We start from the raw sequence: 25,866 nt of genomic DNA on the forward strand, positions 1-25,866 counted from the left end.
TTCCTAGAATTTATAAACTGAAATGCTATGGAACAACTGGTCACCACTCCCACAAGAGGGGAAAACATATTGGACCTGATCCTCACCAACATGGGGACTCTATGTTCCATACCAGAGGTATACCCCTCATTGGTAAGATCTGACCATAAATTAATCTCACTGGACATCCATATCCCATCCCCACCCCCAGCCAAGGAAACCACGGTGAAGAACTTCTCAAAAGCAAACTTCACACTTCTCAAAACTGAGGTGGAATCCTTCAAAGCCCCCGGGCCAGTGGAAAATACGGCCCAAACTGCAGGATCTTTTACAAACGCATTCTATGGACACCTACAGGAATGCATGGATCATGCTATCCCAAATAAAACCAAGACTCACTCCTCCAAAGGCAGAAGACCTGTCTGGTGGACCCCAGCCATAAATAAGCTATACAACAGAAGGAGGAAGCTACTACATGACAGAGCAAAATCCCAAAAAGGGAAGGCATCTCTGATCAGTACTAGCAAGAAACTACGATCCCTCATAAAATCATCTAAGGCCAGCTTCAAAAGAAAAATTGCACAAGACGCTAAAGATAATCATAAGGCCTTCTTTAGTTATGTCAGGAACCTGGGTGGCAACTCCCAGATATGCTCTGAGTTAGAGCAAAATGACAAAAAATTCACTGAACCCACAGACATTGCCAACATCCTGGCAGACAGGTTCAGTGCAAACGTCTCCCCCCCTTCCCCCACAAAAGAGCAAATGTCTATCCCAACAGAGTGTAGCCTCCCTGACATCACAGATGCACAGGTAAGAGTTGCCCTCTCCAAAGCAAAAAGCACAGCATCAATGGGACCGGACGGTGTCCCGGGCTGCAACTTACACGAGCTCCAAAAAGAAATGAACCCTCACATAAAGTCACTGTTCAGTCTCAGCCTTACTACAGGATATGTACCCAAGGAATGGAGTACAGCAACAGTGGTCCCACTCCACAAAGGTGGTGCCACAATGGACCCCGGAAACTATTGCCCTATAAGCCTGACTAGCCTGGTCTGCAAAGCTATGGAGCGTATCATCATGGAACTCATAAACAAAGACATTGGGAACCTCCAAACACTGGATCCTACCCAATTTGGCTTTGTTAAGGGCAGATCTTGCCTCTTGAACCTGGTCGACTTCTTTGAAACAGTCACAAAGGCCATAGATGAAGGGAAGGTAGTCCACACAGCCTACTTGGACCTCACAAAACCCTTCGACACAATACCTGACTCGGGCATCATAAATAAGCTCACCAGCTTAAATATCAAACCCCATGTCACAAGATGGGTTGCAAACTGGCTCAGGGATAGAACCCACATGGTCAGAATTGCAGGTGCCATGTCAGACTCTAAAGCAGTTACAAGTGGCATCCCACAAGGCTCAGTCCTGGGACCTCTCTTGTTCTGTATATATTTCTCTGAGGTACAGGCTAACACAGGAGGACTATGGCTGACCAAGTTTGCAGATGACTGCAAACTGGGTGCCATAATCCACTCGCTGACTGACACAAGCATCCTTCAAAAGGGTCTCACAGGTGCCAGAGCCATGGCCTAAAGCTAAATGCCAAAAAGTGCATAGTCATACCCTTTGGGAAAAACAAAGTGCCCACAAATTACCACACAGGTGGTAATCCATTAAGTACGGAAGAAGTAATTAGGGATTTGGGGACCCAAGTAGATAGCAATCTCTCCTTTGACAATCACGTTGCCAAAGTGGTTAGAAATACCTTCTATATAGCCCACCTTATCACAAAAGGGTTCACATCTAGATCGAGAGAGGTCACTGTGCCCCTCTACTCATCACTCATCAGGCCCATAATTGAATAAATGCCCCATTTGGGATGTACCTTACCCGACACCTGCAGCAACTGGAAAGACCCCAAAAGTACCTCACCAAGAGGATCAAGGGACTCAAACAGATGCCCTACGCAGTTAGGCGAAAGAAACTCCAGCTCTACTCAGTTGCTTACCCCCTACTCAGAGGCGATTTGTGCCTGATGTATAAAGCCATGTCCAACCCAGAATTAATGGACATGCTCCATCTCAGGAAATCCAAATCCCTTAGAGCTACACGCTCCAGGGACTTAAACCTCAGCACAGAAATAAATAGGACATGCTGGAGGGACAGATTCATATCCCAGAGGCTACCCTCACTTTGGAACAAAATCCCAATCCATGTTAGGCAGAGCCCCTCAATGACCCTCTTCAAGAGAAATCTTGACGAGTGGATGGGAGATCGTAGGTTTACCCCTGGGATCTCTTCTGTGTTCCTACTAGACAGAGGCACAGTAAACTAACCTTAAAATGGGTGGCGAAAGCCAAGCACACTCTGGCTAGGCTTATAAATGCCCTAGGGCAGATAGCCTAGTATCAACCTATGAACCTAAGTCTGGAAATGAATTCAGCTACACCACCCTTTTTGTCAGATCAGGAAGTGAACCCTGCTACTTCATCCTGAGCTGAAGTAAACTTTAGTGATTCTTCTTCAGCAATGACTGTGTTTTTTCTTGCATTTGAATCTAACATTGTAGATTCATCATGCCTTTTGGACACTGACATAGACATTGTTTATCCAAACAAAACTCATTTATGAAGTAATCTGCAGGCAATGCTTTTGGTCGGAGATTGTATGGTGATCGATTTCAAATGAAATGTGAACAAACAATTCAACATCCATGTTTACAATTTTTCAAAACCCTCTCCAACCCAACATGCTTGTTTTCCCAATGGACATACCATCTTCATTTTATTTTGTTTGCTTTTGCAATCCTGAACTGTGAGTACATCATCATTTGCAACCACTGGAACTCTAAGTACTGAACTATCTCTTAAAAGACATACACACATTGATAAAAATAGACAGGTGGCTGGAAGTATAGAATCAAGAGCACCCGAATAGCATCTGAAATATAATACTTTTACTGCTGTCTTGCATACTTATGCGCAGACTCAATGTCAGCAACTGCTGGGTTTGGGCACATTTACCTACTGCACATGATGGGGTACTCCATCAATTCCTATACCAGTGACTGATACAGAGCTTCATACTGCATTTAATTTTACTTTTCTTGCTAAAAATCAAAAGACTAAACATGCTTCTACCCCCTTTACAGTAATATCACTTTGTCTGCTTTCATAAAGAATGGAACACTTTTTGTTGGAATCAGTGCTTCCAATTTCACCTGGAGAATTTATGATGTGGCTGGAGGGCAGGGTATGGCTGCATTACTCGAATATTACATTTGTAGAAACTAAGCTTATCCCTGGTTGCCTACACACTAGTGTGATTTTTATTATATAGGCTGTATTATCTCAGCTATATGACATATGGCTGTTTTACCTGAAGGAATGATTCATAATGCTGGTCACAGAACAGACACTAAAGATATTCCAAACCCAGTTGGAAAAACAGATGCCTCCTGGATTTATTATAACACTTTTCAAAAGACTGCATTTAAAAGTCTTGCTCACATGGATCTTGATGATGGGGTCATTTCTGGAGCAAGAATTATACCTTCTTATGGGGAGGTGAAGTCAATGTGGGAGTTGGAAAGTTATCTAAGCTCTTAGAAATTTTGAGTAGTTCCATCTCTGCGTCCATTAATTTGACTATTCAAGAACTGACTGCAGTGTGGTGCTACACAATTGCACTATACTTGATTTCATGGTCACTTCTAAATGGGTACGTGGTCACTTACTCATCAAAACAGAGCGCAGCTCATTGATTCCTGGTAATACTGGCACCATCCATTGTCACCTAGAAATAATTCAGAAAGTTGCTGAACTTTCACAAGCAAAAGACGCTAATAGTTCCCAATGGGCATGGTTAGCTAATCTTATTTCCTTATGGGGAGAAGGTATTTAAAAATTATTCATACTTATAGCCATTATAATCTTACTGTTAGGCCTTATTCTTTTTATGGTAAAAGCCTGCATTTTTAAAGTTTTTAGAGACCAGAAGAAATGTTGCACTGCAAATGCATAAAGTTGAATCAATTCCACTGCCCCCAATTGCTAAGCATCATAGTATAGTAGAAGATGAAAATAAACCCCAATTGCGCCAGGTGCAGGCGTAGCGTCGGCATTCTACCACCAAATATGGCCGCCGAGCGATTCAGGTACGAGCTGCTTCCACGTACACTACCTGCGTACGCTCCGCCTGCACAACTCCGGAGCCTTGTATGCTAATTACCCCATGTGCAGCAGTGTAGCATGCATATGAAGGTATGCAGTGATTCAGTAAGTGGTGCAGGCATAGTGTAAGCATGCAGAAATGTAAACCATAGAAAACGGTTTACATTTTTGCAAACATAAAATCGGAGCCATGACAGCTGATCAAACACATGTATTATTAATGTTAATATATGCCAATTGCTAAATATATAGCCATAGGCATAAAAAAATGTACAAAATCTAAAATTAACATTTAATATATATAGTCGCACTATTGCGAAGTGGAAGCGCAGGGCAGCGGTGCACAAAGGGGATCGCAAGGAATATATAAAAATACAGAATAAAACCGCAATGAAACACATATCATGATTTCCCCATAACAGTCAATAGCAGCAAGGGTTGCTAAGGGGCAGTGACAGTGTTATGCGCAGTAGCTAGGAATTAGTAGGTAATGCCATGCAAATGAGAGGAGTAATAGTGAATCGCAGATTCCCCGCTGGTGTAAGGATGCACCTCACAGCAAAGCATTATAGCACTAAGGTGAGCCCTTGAGATAAAGATGACATCAAGAGAGGGATGTGTCACCATTGCTGTAAGCACATTGGAGCATTGCTAAACCGGTCTGCCCCTAGCTAGGCAAAGCTGCAGGATAGGGGTGTGTTGAATTGCCCATATCTATGCTTAGCTGAGAGTACACAAGGTAACCGAGTATGCATGTGAACGGAAATGAAAATGCGCGTAAACCAGGTAAACAGGTTTGCGCGACGCACACTGCAGCTGAAACAGGAAGGATATAGGATAGAAATAAGGAAATGCTGCAGCAGTGAAATTGGAGTACAAATGAATAATTAACACCTAGGAGCCTACAGTGGGCCATTGACAACAGCTAACAAGGCTGCAAGCAGCTACCTGCAGAACAGGAAAGGGGAGGGGCTGTACTGCAAAGAAAACAGCAAAGTGTCAAAGCAGAAAAAAGGTGATATGCAGTATATCTGCTACAAGGCACATTTCACCATGACTGGGTAGGGAAAGTACAAAACAAGAAAGACGGCAAATGGATGTATGCCTGATAATGGGAGGGGATCCAAGTCTAAAAGTGAATTAAAGGGCAACAGATTACTCAAGGCAGGCAAGTAGATCTCCACAGTAAAGGCCCCACACTTGCAGTACTCATTGCAAAACCCATAATTAAGACATGCAGCAGCTGGAATAGCTCATACACACCCACTTACATCATCAGCATCCATAGCACAATACTATAAAGTGTAAAAGCACCTCACACACATTTATGTATTCCCATACACTCTGCACCAGTGGTGTATACAGATGAGGAACTTTTATTATGCACATGTTAGGGGCTGCCATAGCTTTGATCCACCAGCATGTGTTGGAGACTGAAGGTGGTGTGGAGGATGATGCACACGACCACCGCAGGCACCAGAGGAGGAGGAGAGTGTACAGACCCAGGGTAACCTACCAGGGGCTTCATGATCTGGAGATAGTAGTGAGTTACAGGGTGGACAGGGACACCTTACAGCAACTTGTGGAGCTGTGCCGGCCACACCTCAGAGCCAGAACAAACAGAGGGGAACCCACTCCAGTGGATACGAAGGTATGTGTAAGCCTGAGAATACTAGGTACAGGTACCTCTCAAAGACCAACTGGGGATATCATGGGTATCTCACAGTCATCAGCATCCAGGGTACTACACCGGTTCCTGGATGCCATGTTACTACATGTCAATGTGCACATATACTTCCCCTGAATGCAGGAGGAGTTCGCCAGCAATATGCGTCTCTTCCACCGTATGGCAGAATACCCAGAGGTACTGGGTGCAATAGACTGCACGCACATACACATCAAGTCACCACCCGGTGAGCAGGGTAGGCGCTACATAAACTGCAAGGGTTACTGCTCCATCAACTGCCAGGTCATGTGCAATCCCCAGGGCATTATCATGGATGTGTGTGCTGGCAGCCCTGGAAGCTATCATGTCTTCCATATCTGGCATGCCTCACAGCTGCATTGGTTATTTGCCAGGGGGGACATCCCAAATGACCACCTGGTGGGGGATGCTGGCTATGCACTGGAACCGTGGATGATGACTCCCATCAGAGATGCACACACACCCATGCAGCAATGCCATAATGAGGCACATGCATAAACCAGAATCATCATAGAGCATGTGATTGGGATGCTGAAATCACGGTTCTGTTGCTTGGACATATCTGGTGGAGCCTTGCAGTACTCTCCAGGCACATGTGCCCACATCTTCATAGTGTGTGCCATGCTACACAATATGGTCCTGCAAAAACAGCTGCAGCAGGACAGAATGGTGAAGGCCCTCACAGCCCACCACCACTGCCAAGGGCCCCACAGGCACAGAGGTAATCAGACCATGAACACCCTGAGCCAGCCCCATTAGGTAGACGGAGGCTTGCCCAGTATGCCCATGCCTTGGCAAAGAGGGAACGTATAGCACACACACTGGCAGTGTAGGCATCTAGGGACCTACACCTTTCTCCACCTGCACACACAGTAAAAATGGATGGCACATGCACAAGACTACCTATAAATTGTCATGTAGAGGCAGTCTACTGTGTGCATCCAACATAGGCAGCCCTCAACTATTGCACACACAACAGCCATTGGCACAAGGTAAATCAACACCTGAACAGTAAATTAAGCTATCAGCATATGCAGATAGTGTATGTATAGATTCATAGCTAGGTACTTGGCCAACTGCCAGTGGCCATTCATAAGTCCAGCCAAAATGTGTCAGCTTTTGCCACCCCATTGATTCATTAACCGTCCTTCTGTGGAGCAGAGCCAATGGCGGGATCACTGGGGTGCATCTATTGTTCCTCATCCACCCTTCAAGGTTTCTCTTGCAGAGTGTTAGTGAGGGGCTCTGTATAATGTAGTTAGGGATGTTGTTCCAAAGTATGGGGAGTGTCTGTGACAGGAAGCTGTCCCTCCAGCATCTTCTGGTTATTGTTGTGACAAGGTCAGCTCACTACAGTGTGTGGCTCACTGTGACATGGATTCTCATAGGTGGAGCATATCCATCAAGCCTGAGTTTGACATGGTTGTGTTGGCCAGTGGAGATCAACACTGGGTAAACGAGATGCCACTGAGTAAAGCAGGAGTTTATTCAGTCCGGCTGCATAGGCAATATGTTGGAGGCCAGTATTCACCTTGGTGAGGTACATTCGTGCCCCCCCCAGCTGTTGGATGTGTCCTCTGAGGTACATCCCACATGGATTATTATACCCTATGATGGGAGTGATGAGTAAAGGAGCACTATAACCCCAGTATGTCTAGATGGGAATCCTTTAGTAATCAGATGGCCTACATAGAAGGATGTCCTAACTACTGTGGAGATATGATTGTCAAAGGGGAGATCACTATCTACCTTAATCTCCAGATACCCTATTACCAAGTCTGTATTAAAGTGGCTGTCGCTCATGTGTTAATATGTGGGTGCCAATTCCACAATGGAATGACCATGCAGTTTGTGGCACTTGGCTGAAGGCCATGTCATTGGCACCCTGTGATGTTCTCTGTGAGGCCCCTTGAGGGATGTCCGTGTCAGCTGGACTATCAATCATGGCTCCCAGTTTGCAGTCATTGCCAAACATGGTCTGCCGTAGTCCACTTGTGTTTGCCTGTACATCTGAGATGCACATGTCAAACAGTAAGGCTCCCAGGACTGAGTCCTGTGGGACACCAGTCTTGACTGTTCAAGAGTTGGACCTGGAGACTGCTAGTCGTAACATGTGGGTTCTGTGTGTAAGCCCTTTGGCAACCCAACCTGTGATGTATGGGTGAATGTACAGGCTGGTGTGTTTATCAATAATACCTGAGTGGGGCATGGTGTCAAAAGCCTTGGTGAGGTCCAGGTAGTATGTGTGAACCACCTCCCCCATCATCTAACATCTTGGTGACTGTATGTAAGACGTCAAACATGTTCAGTAGGCATGAACTGCACTCAACCAAGCTGACCTGGGTTGGGTCACGTGTTTAAAGGTTACCAATGTCATTGTTAATGAGTGCCATGAGGATGCAAACCATACCATTGCAGATCAGGCTAGTTAGGCTTATGGGGTGGTAGGTACCATGGTCTGTTGTGATTTCACCTTGATGGAGTGGAATAACCGTTGCCACGCACCACTGTATGGGCATGTAGCCTGTGGAGAGGCTGAGGTAGGAATGCTTAATTAGGTGGGGGGCAGGTCGTCTTGTACAGTTTGCAAGATGCAGTCTGGGTCAACATCTGCCTCCATTGATGCTGCGTTCTGTTAGAGAGAGACATTTCCACCTGTGTGTCTCTGATGGTTGGAATACTGTACCTTTCGGGTAGTGTTGTGGGCTCTTTAGGGGTGAAGTATACACCGAATGTATCTGCAAGGATGTTGGTGATATCAGTAGGGCCAGCATATTTTGTGCTATATTTCACCGGCACAGTGCAAATCTGTGTGTCACCACGTAGATCCTTGGCATAGCCAAAGAAGGCTTTGTGGTTATCTTTCGAATCCTTGCGTATTCTCCTGCTGTTAGCCTTGGATGATGTCATGAGGGACCTAAATATCATACTAATAGTGGTCACAGATGTCTGCCCTTCGTGGGATTTGCTGTGTGTCTGGAACACTGTCCTACATCTGTAGTATTGCCTGTTTATTGCAGAGGTCCACCAGACTGGTGTACTTGTCTAGGAGGAGTGAGACTTGATTTACCAGTGATGGCACGATCCATACATCCGTGTAGGTGCTTATAGACTGCAGTTGTAAATCTGTATCTTCAGCAGTGTTTTCCCTTAGCATGGGGTCTGTGAAAACCCCCACCCCTGTCACTAGTAGTGTAAATTTAGCTGTAGGAAAGGTATACCCTGTAGTATTCAGTGGGTGGGGGAGATGCTAGGGTGTGGAAACAGTAAATAGTTCATGGTCAGATCTAACCAGTGACTGGTTAACCTCCTCTGTGGTGCACCTGTTGCCCATGTTGGTGATGACCACATCTAGTAGTTTCCACCCCACGTTAGGGAGGTTACCACTTGATACAGGGCATATGAGGTGATACATTCCAAAAAACGTGGGTCCTGGAAATGAGTACCGGAGTAGATTTCCCAGTTAATGGTATGGTAGTTGACATCGACCAATGCCAGGGTCTGCATTAGGACTGTCGTGTTCTCCACTGTCTCCAGGTAGGTGGAGTGGAGGTTCTGGGTCATGGAGGGTGATCCGTAGCACACCACATTCCACATTGCAATTGTGGCTGATGTTAGCTGCACATGGATGATCACAGAGGTATCATGCTGCCCCACTAACCTGGAGGTGTAGGTATCCCTGATGAATATGGATACAGCCCCTCCATGTCTGCCAGTCCATGTTCTGTGGCTGAAATGTGTGGTATGGATTGTAGTCTGGTAGTGCTGGTGTTTTCTCAGGACCCTTAAGACAGATTTCAGTTAATGCACAGATGTTGATGTTGTCCATCCAGAGGATTGCTGTGAGTGCATGCATGTTGTGATCACAACCCCTGGTGTTGAGTAGCATAATCCTCATTGAATCTGCTATTGTGCTGTTTACGGAGCTGGTATTCACCTTCAGGATTCTCCTAAATAAGTCACCATGGGGGCACCAATAGCCTTGGCCAGTATTCCAAAGCGTAAGGCTGACACATACGCCGGTATGGTATCATTGCATGCATGTTCCCCATCTGTGCTTGTTTTTCATCTCCCCTGTAGGTAACCTACTGGTAAGCAATAGAAAGCCTTAAACTTATACAAGCCTTCTAGCTTCCAAGATAGGCTTTTGGAATGACTAAGTATCAGTGTTCTGTATGTTCTTGCTGTACTCAACTGTTTCCTGACTACATAGTGAGTTCACACTGTATATTGTGATCTGAAGGTCTGTTTATTCACATATTATGGTTGTGATGCCCTGAACATTAGAGGTTCACAGATAGCCTACTACCTATCTTCCCAAGGGCAATTAGAAGCATAGCAACAGTGTGTTGGCCTTCCCCGCACCATTGATGAAGTAACTGAGCCACTGTCAAAGATAGGCAATGAAGCGATTCCAGCCAGAGTTGCTGGAAGCTGCTGAAGACTGGGGTTGTGCAAGGTGATAGGGGCCCTTAGTGATCTAAAGAGGGCATGTTAATGTGGCAATTCAACAACATTCAATTCCCCCAACAGGTCTTGCAGCTATCAAACTGGACAGGCTCCCCCATCCCCTGGCTGTATGGTTCTGGGACACATGATCCCAGGGTTGTATAGTCTGTTACCCATTCACACAACAAGGTTTCCCTTCAAGTGTGTCAGTGACGGGCTATGCCTAATGTAGTTAGGAATGTAATGTATTGTATCACAGTACATTTGTTATATGTTATTTCAAAAGTACGTGAAGCTCAGTGAGTTTGGGGACCTCCGCCCTTTGCTTAGCCTAGCTTACACACAGAAATAATCTAAATAGGAAATAGGCGGAAGCAACGTTAATGTCAACAGTGTAATGGTTACAGCATCCGCATAGTATCTGTGCATTCGAGGTTACAACCACGATAAAGGCAGGGATGTTTATCATGTGCAAAAGTATACCTAAAACACAGCTTGCATATATAGGCAGTAATCGTCTGTATAATAAACATTTGACTCACCCAATTAAACCCACGTGTGCAGGAGAGTACAGTCAACAGAGAATGTAATGTTATGTCAGCACATAGTGAGATGTTACGTCACTGAAATGTATATATCCAGAGTAGTTAGCAGATGTGGAAGTGTTTGCGCGCACAGGTTATACATTACCAAGTTTGTTTAACTGTATTTAACCTCTGCTATAATGTCACACAAACACTTTTAAACATGCTTACAACTGCTTAAATGAGCCTTATTCTGCAGTAAAAAATATTCGTAAAGCATCGCAGGTGTCGAACCCTGGACCATGCACACTATAGTCATGGGACGTACCACTAAGCCATCCAAGGTGTACATGTTTCATGGTCTTGGGACTACACCTTATACCATATGCATTTCACTGTAATGATCACAAATGGGACAATGACTTTGTGTACATACGTACAGTACATTGTAATGTACTGTAGTTTGTGAACCAACACATTCCAGTCTACAATTACTGTTACAAACTAATACGAAATATATATGTATATATATATATATATATATATATATATATATATATATATATATATATATATATGCACACACACATATATATAAACATCTATGAACACACTCCATGACGCAAAAGCACTCCAAAGGAATTGGAGTGTACCCAAAACACATGCAGCTATGGTATTATAACAATTAATATTAACCTAATTCACCATAGAAGGGGTGTTTTTTGTGTATGCGAAGATTGGGGTGGGGGAGGAATGATGGGTAATGCAATCATGCATCAAGGAAGGCCTGGGTCAGTTGTCCAATAAGTGAACTGGAGGGACATACATGGAGTATGGTGACAATATAAAAAGGACACAAAGCAAAAACCTTACTCATTCATAATACACACTGTCATGTCACATTGCAACACCTACTTTCACAAACATATGAACATTAACATGTATCAGATGTATGTACACCAACTGACTGTCACATTTGTTTTCAGTAGTGAGGAATGTCTGTAGTATGTAGTACAATGTATATTCTAAACACCATAACATTCGTACATATCTCAGATGCCTTAGTGTTAAAGTCAGTGACTGTGGTGTTCACGGTCCTGGGTTAAAGACCTGAAAGGGCTGTTAGGTTATTTTGAGGGCCAGAATAAGGGCTTTTGGATGCAGGTGGATTAAAGCACTCTTAAGCAGTTGTAAGTGGGTTTCCATGTGTTTACACGATGGTAAACGGTGCTGAAACACGGTAAACGGAGAAGGGCTTCACACGTTTGACCTTTGCTTAATATCACACAGACCATGGGCAAACCTGCTCACAACTGCATAAATATGCGTTATTCACACTTTTCCTACCAGTGCCTACTCTGAGAGGTAAAATAATAATACCTTCCAGAAGTAGAACCCGCAACCATGTACTCCATCCTCAGAGTAACCTACCAATAAGCTACCTGGGATGTACCTATCTCAGTTGTGTATGCAGACAGGTTAAAACACAAAAGGGAGGAATGTGTTGAAATAGGACAACCCACCATGTACTCAATTAAAGGTGTATGCTCATATATAGATATATATATATATATATAGAGAGAGAGAGAGATACATAGAGACATGTCGATATATACAGGTCTACATATATATGTAGATATATAGATAGGTTAAAAACATCTACACATCTATGGAGATGCAGATAAACGCATGCAATAATGTATATATCTATATACATATATATATATATATATATATATATATATATATATATATATATATATATATATACACATATATATATATATATATATATATATATATATATATATATATATATATATATATATATATATACACACACACACACACACACACACACACACACACACATATATATATATATATATATATATATATATATATATATATATATATATATGTATATACACATACATAAATGTCTGTAGACAGCATCCAAAGTGGTCATATCTGAGTATAACATGGACCATAGCAATCACACATTCTGCGCACCCCCAAACAATATGAACATAACATATGAAGAGTATATGCCAATACACTATTACAAATATGTTCTATGGACACAGTCACCAACACAACTGCAATGACTGCAAATATCCATGACAGAATTACACAGACAGCTTTCTTTTTGCAAATCTTTATTACATTCCGATGTACTGTCATAAGGATTCAAGGACTAACAGTACCTGCATGCTATACAGGAAACATTTAATAGTGCCTTAATGAATCAGTCTGCAATTACTACAGTATTAGTCCACTAAGGGATAGGTGTTCACATAGGGAAAGAACGCCCACACACATATAGACGTTGTATAAAAGGGGTTCCTACACACCTGCATGTGCTATGTACACCCACCATCTACCCCAAAACCGAAATAATTACTTCAATACATACTGTCATACCATAACCAATTATGCAACTACTGTACAACATCTCCTGTAACCTTAACATACCTGGACACAGGCACACTAACATGGCCATATGTGAAATAGTTGCCATTATACAATTGAACAGCTGCTGATGTAACAGAGTTTGTATGAACTAATCCCATTTCAGAGGGTTGAAAGGTTCGTACACCAAGAAGTTTTACCGAGTACTGATTATTAGCACAGTATGATACACAGCAACACCAAACTAAATATGTCTGGTAAGCACACTGTAAACCCCCTAACATTATATGCATAGCTATGCAGTCTTGAGCTGGGCAAACAACCTGGCCAGACTGAAACATATGCAGAAGTATTACACACAGACAAACCCTGCACAAGTAGCAATGTTCAGAAATATAACAGCAGTACTCACATTTAGACCAACTCCTCTAGGCATTACACACAATATATTACTGTTTGTCTCTATAGAGCTGTTGCAATAGATTCCAAACAAAACTTCCATGCTGTCTTCCTCACAAGTAAGGCAAAGGGACAACGCCCAAGTGGAGTACTCAATTATACTCCACTGTAACCATGGTATTGGCTAAGGCAGTAGCAGCACAGCTGATGTGCATGTAATTAACTACTTAGGATCACCAATTGGTCATCGGGATAGCACATGTTATTGATCTGTAACTATAAAAGGTTGCCTTGTCACATATTCAAACCATGTGTATCTACCTGTAGGACACTACAAAACACTGAAAGATGAACTGAAAACAAGTATTATACTAGTCAATAACACCTCCGATTACTTAAAAGGTATGTATAACATGTAGTATGTCTGTCTATGTAGCACCTGTTCTGTAAGAATTACAGTGTAATCAATGCATATAGTGGAAACAGCTATCTTGTAGTGATGTATTGTTGAGCAGTAGTAATGCTTGTAGTATTCTATGTGTGTACTGCTGTAGGTCACAAGGGATGATATGGGCTTGGAACCCACCAATTCACTTCCAGACACTGTCAGTGTCAGGATTGGTCCAACAAGTATGTGCTATAACAGGGGATAGTATATGTTGATATATTGTTAACAGTCGACATATGTATGGGTGTATAAGTAAGATAAACATGTTAAAGGTGGGCTTACCATGCAAATACGGTGTGCACTGTGGGATATTGTGCCAATAACTGTGTAATGTACAGCATTCTAGGCAGATCTGTATTCTATTCTACATAGCAGTTCTGTTATGTTATGCAAACAGTAGTTATATCTATTGGCAATTACAATACTCAATGACAGGATACATAGCATTAGTATTCATCTGACAGGTTAGCAGCATGATAGCAAAGATAATTGGAAGAGCTAGGTAACTATTCATGCACATAACACATGTAATATCCACCTCTCTACTATCGTTTACAAGCAATAACAGCTGTGCATGTGTACATGTTATGCAAATGTGTAGTGACCCTTGTTACAGGGCTGGGGCAAATGGCTATGTGCACACCTACATAGAGTGGATATCGAGAGTACAGACACACTGGTTGAACTACCAGGTTTGTGTAGCCCAACCTCTCAATGCCAACCTAACATCCTCCTGCATATACTGTACGTAAGGTAGTGCACAGCATTGGTAATGAAACAGGTTGCATATCATCTTTAACTCCAGTGTAACATCTGCAGTAGGAGTGTAAGATATAGGAGACAGCTGCCCATGTGTAATAGCTGCATCATAGGTGATGGCTCACACTATCTGATTATATCCTGACCATGTTGATAGTGGCATCTGTTTAGAGAGTGGGTGTCTGTGCCCAACAGAGCTCATGGTCCTGGCGGATATATGAGTATATACCCAGAGAAGGCAACAGACCTGTAGACACTTGCATCATCTGTAATCAACTAACAGGATGTGATGTGCTCCTCAGAGGAGGATTGCTGCTAAAGGTAGCTACAATGTTTCCGTAATAGCCAGTGTTGTCATGTCCATAACACAAATATTTACACGTGGGCATCACTGTCTAAAACATCTTCATAGGCAATACGTAAACTAAATACAGTACTTGGTACCTGTAGTACTGACTGCTCATACAGGCATGCCCACTAGTCCGCTAATGGTGTTTCCTAATGTCAGCTTTGTGTATGTGGCCATCCAGGGAGAATGTAATCTCTATGCCATGTACACTGCCAGACCCACCTAACACCATGCCCCACACCTTGCTTGGGATGCAGCTACAGGGGTAAGCTGGAAGGCAGCCCAGTCTACAGCCATGACTGGACTAGACAGTCATGAGGTGTAGGTTAACACATTCAGCTCATCAACACAACCAACACATACCCTTACCAGAAAACAGTAAGGACACCCACACACACTACCGGAAATCACACACATTCACAGACGCATCTAAGTATCTGGCTAAACAAGTGACCCACAAAGCAGGAAGAGATAGACACCAAAATACACAAACTGTATGACATAGTTTGCATAATTGTGCCACACCTCTGAACACATGACTGGAAACATGCCCAACAGTACTCATTTGTGAATGCAAACTCTAGCACTATGTTACACACCGATCTATACGAGGGCATACATACTATCAGCTGCCCGTCTGCCATGATTAGCCACATAATCATACACTCAGACCACTGTTTGAACTATACACATGGCTCTGGCATATTCCATGTTATTGTGTAGGACCTGTGATGCAGTAGCCTGGACTGCATGGAAACACATGTAGGAACTGTCAGGTGTTGTAGCCCATCCAGATATATCCCAAGGCCTGGGTAGCATTTTGCCATTGGCCAGAATGATACTGCAGTACAGGGACAAAAGGATTGTATTCCACAATTGTTTAGTGTAGTGGTGCATGTCACAGGGTATCCAGTGTCTGTCATCCTGGGATAACATGGTTGACAGACCATGATGTTTTGCCAGACAGGGCCTGCACCTGTCACCTCTAAGAATCTGGAAACTGCCTAAGGTTCATGCTTCTCCTATAGTGCCTTCATCATGCATGGTTCAAGTGAGGGTCCACTGCTGTTACAGGGACAGCCAAGCAATAAACTGTGGGCCTTGCTACACAATGTTACATGTCAGAAACACTACACGGACACACATATGTCATCCCCTAACATGGAGAATATATCTGTGCAGTGCTTAACTAAGAATCAAAAAGAAAAACAGTTCACCACTATACCAAAAACTAGTTTTTGGTATAACTGTGCAGTGGCTGAGACATGTTTCAATGCACCTGGGAGCACACCTGCATGACCATGTTATAACACATACCTCACCTCTTGCCCATTATCTTTTATTGGAACACATGGACTGCAGGTGTGTCCATATTCCTGAAGGAAATGTACACTCCCACGCTAATTGCACTTGCATAACATCAGATGCATTATGCTGAGCAACTACCTTTGTGCCAAAGTGGAATTCAAAATGCACCTTGAGACAGATCACCCACCAGGCCGCAGACTTCCCAAATGTCATAATGTGCTGTAATGGGGAATATTAGGTCAGAGACAGAACCATAATAATGGCTACTCTCAACTATTCCATTATGAACTGGGAAGACACCTCATGTACCAACACCTGCACTCAATTAATGTTGGATTCCATCAAGCCCACTGACCCGGAGCACAGAAGTCACATAAATAGGGCTAACAGTATGCTACACATAGTTAGTCTCAAATGCCAATGTTATGTTTCCTAAGAGCAGAGTGGTGAGTGCCATGGCACCCATGCAGATGGACAATGCATGTGCAAATGCTGAATCCTACACAAATGAACCTTACGCAGTCACATATGTGCAGTGATTTTGCCATTGAAACAGAACCAGGAGTCAACCCAACACAAACAAGTAGGCAAACTGGTGGTACCATGCTTTAAACTGTACCACAGAAGGTAATAACTGTTGCAAGAGTGAACACACGAGTGTAGGTGATCCCTGGTCAGCCTCAGTAAGATGCAGATACACCATATAAAACCACGCAAAGCTACTGTGAAACTAATCAGCCACATATTATGAGGCCAAGCACAGAGCATTCTATAGCTGTGTCATTAATCGTAATGGCAATGACAAGACCTGCCGTGCTGCACAGCACTATGGCATGGGAAGTACTGCACCTACAAAAATAGCACCCGTTCATCCAGATAGGGTCTCGGAGAACCTAAACCCACTCCCACCCACCTCCCCCCACCCCCAACAGGTACACTTAGTATCCATGTACTCAACAGGAACCCTGTACTAACAACTATGCAGGTATAAGCTGCACTCTCTACAGCCATACATATAGCTTTCATGGGACCTGTCAACATCCCAGGATGTATCCTACACAAATGTAAGAACATTCAGCTATCCACATACACATGTTCAATCATAGCTCCATGTCAGGCTGTGTACACACCGAATGGTGCACAGCAACAGTTATCACACCCCACAAAGGGGGAGACACCATTGATAATGGGACATAGTGCACAACTACCCTGCTGAATCTGGTCTGTACCACCATGAACCATGGTCAACGTAATTGATGTACATGGTACAGATGTAGATGACAGTAGGTTTAATTCACACTGCATATCATGACCTTGCCAGGTCGTAGGGCACCATCACCCATACTGTGTTCCAGCTACACTCAGTAAACTAGGTGTATATTCCTATGTCACAGGAGTGGTTGGCAACTGGACTGCTGGCAGAACCCACACTACAGTAGGTGTCTGACAAATACATGCACATCAAACCAGTGCCAGCCACAGTAATACAGGGGTCATTCCTGGTACTCCCCCTCTTTGTTATCTATACCACATAGACTAACACAGAAGGCATTAGCCTATTGATGTTTGCAAATGACTATGAACTAGGAGCAATAGTTGACCCACTGCATGCTGTGTTCAACATACAGAAGGGCCTTAGTGTGTCAGATGTGTGGTGTGTGATGTATGGCCACAATCTGACAGCTAAGTATTGCCTTGTCATCCCCTATGTTACAAACCCTAGGCAGCGGTCAACATAATGGCAACTGTCTGTATGGGATGCAGCTGGACAGTACTTCCCTTTGATAGTTACGTCATCACAAAAGACAGGTAGTCATATGTGGCACCCCTAATCATGACAGGGTGCCATCCAGGAATATAGAGATAACTGCTCAGCCATACTTAACACCCATGTGACCCATGATAGATCACATATTGCCTTTAAGGGGTTATTGCCCATGTGTAGATGGTCTACACTGCCCTTCACAATCCCTAGTTGCACTATGTAGCATGCAGCCTACCCTGAATAAAGGCATGTCCAAATCAGAGGTGTTGGACATGCTACACTTAACACATCCTGATCCCACATAAACACATACGTCATGGACATCCACCTTTCCAGTACAAGGATCACAACATGCCTGACAGATCCCTGTCCCATGCACTTAACATAATCTTGCCATAATATGCATCCCTGTCCAGCAAAGCTGCACATCGCCCCTTTCTGTGACATGGTGTGATGACCACATGCCAAATGTATCAGTAAACATGTGTATCAGTTCTGTGGCACTGCTTGAACTGGCCACTGAAACTTACCTGTCTGTTGCCTACAGCTAGGTAACATGTCTGTCTAGGCTCATACACGGGCCAGGGCATATAGCCTACTAGATCACTATGACCATGCATGCTATAGTTGATATCCAACCCTGCAAATGCAGGCAATACATGGCAGGATGCTATACAGCTGTACAGTGCCATGTAGATATTTATGACAAAACACATACATGCTTGCAAGTCTGCAGGGAAACAGGTCATGTCCCTAACGGCTATGTATGACTATATATGTGGCATATACATAGCATTAAGTTCGACTGCATTAATGTGAACACATCCAGGTATGTGCTGATAGGTAAAGGCACCACTACAGGCAAACAGACATGCCCACGTCAAGACAACATCCACATGTTGTATGAGCAATGTCATCACATGACACACACATATATGGCGATAACATCACATCACCAGTAGGTGTCAAATGTGTGTGACTTATACATGTCAGTGGTGTTAGTGTCATGTAGATTTACAAAGATGTATTTGTAATCTTAATAAATGTGATACACATGTATGTTCAGCTGTACTGCTGTACTTCTCTGTGAGTTACTGTGACCTGTCTCCATCGTTAATACTTCCAGGTATGCCACATTGCAGACTGCCGCCTTAAAGCCGCTTGGAGGATGAGGTTCTCTTCCCATACATCCTCGATAACTACACAACGCTCTTCAGCCACGTGCCACAGGATGTACAGCAGCGGGATGCCCTGTGGAAGGAACTCTGCAGGAGGGTAAATTATGTTGGCAGTCACAATCACACCTATCAGCAGGTGTGCCGACACTGCACTGACCTGATAAGATGGGCGAAACAGCATGCTAATGCAATCACCATGGAACAAGGTGCAACAAGTGGGGGGCCACTCACCCAACCCCCACTCACACGTACCGAGGAGCTACTGGCCAACCTGGGGACACCTGCAGACCTCCATCCACAAGCTTTAGCTGGTTTTGTGGAGGTGGGTGTCTCTCAACCACCGAGCCTGGAGTTGCCTGGTAAGTCACTACTGCACATAAAACACAACTATATATCACATAGTTACATGTGTTACTGTACACTATGTAATGTAACATCATATGTAAAGCATGTATGCACACATGCCACATACTATAGTCTGCTACTCTATGTATGCACAGATGTGCATACTCCATAGTATAGTGTATTGTACTGACTTATGTGCTAACATGGACACTGCAGCCTGTAGCTATCACACAGGTGTGGATAATTATCTTACTGTAGTGACACTCTTGTTTGGGTACCTCTGGCATTTTGCAGTGACAGCAGCCTGTGTCAGGTGAGATTGTTATTATTTACCAGGCTTGATAATGCACAGAACATATTAATTGCATGCTATCTGCCATAACACACGTACACATAATGTATGGTGGTCCTGTTAATGGACACTGGTCAGACCTGCAATGCATCACACTGTTTACCTATGTGAAACAATTGAAGACTATATGAAACACCTACAATAAACCTTCCAAATGTCATTGCCAGATGTGTGGACAACAGTGAATACAATGGTGGAGGTGTGTTCCACTGTAGGGACAGGTACTACATATCAGCATTACACATGTTAGGAATACGAACAATACTGTACAGAGAGCATATGTGTGCACACGCACTAAATGTGTTGGAGCTGGAGTATGCCCGGCCCACAGGATACACCCTTGTGGAGTATACCCTTGCTATGAATGTCACACAATCTCATGTGCTATCAGACATGTCCATGACATGTAGTGGGCTGACTGCAACACTGCTCAATTATCCTGCAAAACACGTCTCACATCCCATACATACCACCCTTTGTCTGCATAACCCTGTCCTCAGTGGAGCATATGACATCTATGGGTGTATGTCATATGGGATAACAATGACATGTGAAATAAGATGGCCATTACAACCACTGGACTGAATATGTGTACACATGGCCATGGAGGATGGCCAGAGATATGAAGCAACACACACAGTAGAAGTGATGTGCATGTGTGTACACCCTGTTGTACATTGGCTCGACACAATACAACTATGGCCTTTGTATAATGGTGATACTGCAGATGTGAAACACTAAATATCATACAGGCCTGTGCACAGCTTACGTAGGCATAACATTAAACCACCACATAACATGTCTTGAACATCTGGAGTGTGTCACGACATGGATGCATTCACCTATACAGTATCCAAATACATACATGTATTGCACAACATACACATACATCTACATCAATCCACAGATACAGTACATTCACCTTGCTGGTGTCAGACATCACTGTCATGCCTGCTCCTCACGTGTGTGAGGTACACAGATGGCATGTGGGACATACAGTACTTGCAAGTTAACCATGTGTGGGCATAGTTGCCAGGTATCAGTAATATGGTTGCAGATGTGCAGGAGTGTCATCCATATTAGGGTTTATTGTGTATACACCTCGGTGACGTGGGTTACATTCCACATTTGGTATGTATTGTATGTGAACATAGTCATGGCTATGAACTGTGTCAGCAGCTCACACTGTATAGCAATTGTGAAGCCACATGATGCCCTGCAATGGCTATGCACATTAGCTCAATGTGCAGTATGTCCCTGCATATTTGTAGGGGGACAGACAAAATTGCATCAGCTGAAGTCCCATGTTATTATAACACGTCCCTGCATTGGGACACCATTACTGTACTGCAGATTGGAAAGAACACCATTGTGTTACACATGTATGCATGTCATTCAACACATCAGCAGAAGACATGTCATACTACATGTGATTGGCAAGGTCATACGCCACACAGCAGGCCAGTGTACTGTAAACCTGTGCTGGTCTGTGGCACCATTGCAAAGTAGGGACAGCCATGTCAAACGTGTGTACAGCCACATGCACAATGTCTACACACAGCTCAGGGGTAGGTGGAATAATGTTGAACAGACATGCACTGCTTTGAGGAAGATATACAAGCTAGGGCTCAGGCAAACATAGTATGCAGTCGGCATACCCTACTGCTCATGTCCTCACACATAGGGGCGGTGGCCAACACAAAGCATCAGTGGCAGATGTACATAGGTCAGCAATGGTCTGTTAACATGTGGTGTATGTTGTACACACCATGGCAGTGCAGTGCAACGGTGCAAAGTGCATGCATTGTGTTGCATGTATGGGGCATAGGCTACTAACACAAATGGTGCAATACAGCTATGTATGCTAACCACCACTATAATTATGTAAGGTGCATGCTGTCTGCTATAACACATGCATGCTGTTGTGTGCAACTCAGGGATGTATGATAACTACCACTATAACTGCCTAAGCTGAAACTATAATTGTCTAAGCTGAATGCCATCTGCCATATCACCTGCTTGCAGCATTGTGTGTCTGTGTGCGTGTCAGTGTGTGTGTCAGTGTGTGTGTCAGTGTGTGTGTGTGTGTGTGTGTGTGTGTGTGTGTGTGTGTCTGTATGTGTGTCTGTGTGTGTGTCTCTGTGTGTGTGTCTCTGTGTGTGTGTGTGTGTGTGTGTGTGTGTGTGTGTCTGTGTGTTTCTGTGTCTGTGTTTCTGTGTCTGTGTGTGTGTGTGCGTGTGTGTGTGTGTGTGTGTGCGCGTCTCTGGTATAACTTGTAATGTACAGTTCTTGTCTTCCCTTCACAGGTGTTGATGTAGGTGCATTGCCCTCTTGCGGTCCACCTGATAATAGGGTTCCCAGAGACTCTCAGTGATGACGATAGTATGATTGAGGCACAGGCAGGGTTGTCAGGGGCTGAATCTGTGCCATTGGTTGCCATTCCACCTGTCTATCCCTCATCCTCGCACACAGTTCCCCTGCCTGCACATACCCCATCACGACCGGCCATAGAGAAAGGACAGTTGGTGGGTGGTAGCATGGAACAGGGAAGTGTGGTGACTATGGAAGGTGTGCCTGCACACCATGATCCCAGTCAACAGACTGGTGATGTCCCACACAGGTAATGTGCTCAGTGCTGCTTGTAGGAGGACCACTGGCCAACATGCCCCTGCGAGACCAAGAACACCAGCTGGAGTCACCAGATGCATGATTCGGGCTGTAATGGAGGCACAGGCATGTGCTGAACAGCACAGCAGAGAAGGTCTGAGGCTTCAGAGGGCTGCTGTCCATTCATTAACTGACAACATCCAGGCACTTGCAAATGCTCACCATCATCTTGCAAATGTTTTGGATAGACGATTGGGTGACATGGTGGGAGTCCTTGACTGTGGCATGTTAATCCTCGAGCGTGGAATGTCTGTACTGGAACATCTGGTGGGAGTGAGGTGTCGGGCACGTGGACGTAGGTCAGCTACATCACCTGTTGGAGGTCTACGTGAACATGTTACTGCACATGCCCACTCCCATAGTGGTGGTAGCAGCAGCAGTGCTGCTGGTGCTGTGCAGTCCACACCGGGACACAGCAGGCCATGTGCACGTGGTTCTGGATGGTCTCAACAGGGACACGATTCCAGTGGACATGTGTCATCAGATGGTACCCAATCTGGACTTATGCCTGGTAGTGCTCGTGCAACCCCTGGCAGGCGCAGGTCACGTGGCCGTGGCCGGACACCATGAACTGTGAAACCTGCCTTGTGCAGTCTGCAGCTGTTAATATTACCCCTTTGTAGTCCAGCCACATGCCAGACCTATGTGCATGCATACGACACTGGAAACAAATGTAGGGCACCTCAACATACACACGCATAACATCCACACATGCTCAGTGATATCACAGGCCCCAACACACACACGCATGATGTCATCCAATGGCACAGCCTAGGCCTCTGGCAAACATGCCTGTGCCACATCCCTGTAATCCACACCATCAGTGCAGGGACATGTTCATATGGTCTGATTCACAGGGTGAACATACTAGGTAGACAATTATATATATTAATATTGTTGAGTAGTGTTGACAGGTAGCAGACATACCATGTATTGCAGTTTTAGAATGCATTTTGTACGTTTGAGAGTATGTATCATGTGTAACAACACTAACAGCATGCTGATCTTGACATTCTGCCTTCCTCTTTCAGGTGTAGTTGCATGTGCCGGGAGATGTTGGTGTTTGCGGGAGTCCCATATGTGCATGTTGACTACCCACAGGTCAGTATGACAATACCTGCATGCACTTTGTAGCTTCCACATCACAGTTATATTCTCTCATGTTTCAATTATGTTTACTGTTCTAATGATCCAAGAGCATGATAGCTGTGTAGTAAGCTACTGTGTTCAGAGCCGTCACATCCATAGTGGGTGACATTACAGGTATAGTTACCTGGAGTGCTGAGTGGGTAAAAGAGTGGTATGCTGGATGACAAGGGTAAAGGCCAGTGGAAATAGTGGCTTCTCATTGGGAAGCAGTAATACCCACTGCCATGACAGCATGCAAACATAGACATACCCACACACTCATGGATTCACAGACACAGTAACAAACACTCCGACACACACACACACAGTTGCCAGTGTTCAAATGAGAATCCCTGCCTATGTGCTTATCATCATTATAGTACTACGCAATTACAAGATGCTCCACAGAGATTACACATGTACAGGTAGTTGGAATGGCCTAAGATCGAGGGCATCGAACAGAGATACTACAGTGCAGTGAGTGTATGTGGGGAGGGGGGGTCCATCAGTAGGCTATGTAACAACAGGTCATACTCCAGGGTGTACATGTTAACAGGTGGTTAGTATGCCAGTCTACGATTAATGATATCAACAGGGATGCTAGATTGCTTTGAGTGGATGGGGGTGGGGGCATTAACATTTCTCTATGGTAAAATACAGCCTCACTCCAGGAACCGGACAGCCATACACACACACACACACACACACACACACACACACACACACACACACACACACACACTGGCATTCATAAAGATATACACCTATGTCAGACACATACAGACACTTTACATGTGTGAGGTTTAACCACGTGCCTATGCCTTTCTTTCTACACTTCACTCTGTACTGGTGTCAACAACAGTGTTCAGGAGAGTGATAACATGTGGGATGTATTCCCAACCATACATGACATATATGGACACACACCCACACATGCCAGTACTGTGAATCAAACACCTGCCTATTTCATGATAGGTACTACAGAAGTACAGCACTATCACATCTGGTACAATGCTTACTGACTTTTCCCTTTGACAACTGTGCTGATATATGCACAATATATGCACAGGGCAGGTATTACTGTTACAGGTGTCATGAGGTTTGCCTTCAGTGTCACCCTTACAGTATTCTACATTGTCTGTCTTCCACTCCAATTAACAAAACCTGACCTTAGCAGGTTATTGTAGGACTGGCTGTAACACACCAGTGAGCTGTCCTCAGTAATCATTCATCTGCAAAGAAGCCCCACCACTTAGTAGTCATGTCCAAACATCTGTCCATACCTCATGTATTGCTTACTGTACTTACAGCATATCACCATATACAGTTGGCAATGTTGAGGCTGTATTGCAACAACATGATGTACTAAGACAACAGTCACCTTCAGACATCAGACACTGCACACACATGGAATCTACACAAACAGCAATACATGTACACATATGTGGTCTACATCAGTACGTGCACTAGCAGGTCAAGAGGATACATTCCACACCTTCCCCATGCCATGTGTGAAACATAGCCAAGCATTACACCATAATGGATGGTGTATTCATGTACTGGTATGTCATGCTCCTACAAACTGTTACTTGACAGTGCCATGGTGAAGCCAGGGCACTGTACTGGTCAACAGTGAGCACATCATATTTGCCACACACACCTCATGTGTACTGGACGAGTGCCAATAATGTGCTCTGTTAGAGCTAGGCAGTACACTCATTCAAGCATGTGCGAGGCCTGTGGCTTGTAAACATCTCACCCCAGCATGTACTGGCTATTGTGGTACTAAGGCTAATGTCCAGACAGCACACAGCATGCATGGCTTGCAATTGCTGACATGAGGTATATGTAGGAGCTGTAGCCACACATGGCTGTACATGTCATGAACATATCACCTGTGACTTCTCAGGAACATACAGAGAAG

This window comes from Protopterus annectens, chromosome 3.part0 (genome assembly GCF_019279795.1).
Source record: "Protopterus annectens isolate FY-2018-M chromosome 3.part0, PAN1.0, whole genome shotgun sequence".
Lineage (NCBI taxonomy): Eukaryota > Metazoa > Chordata > Ceratodontiformes > Protopteridae > Protopterus > Protopterus annectens.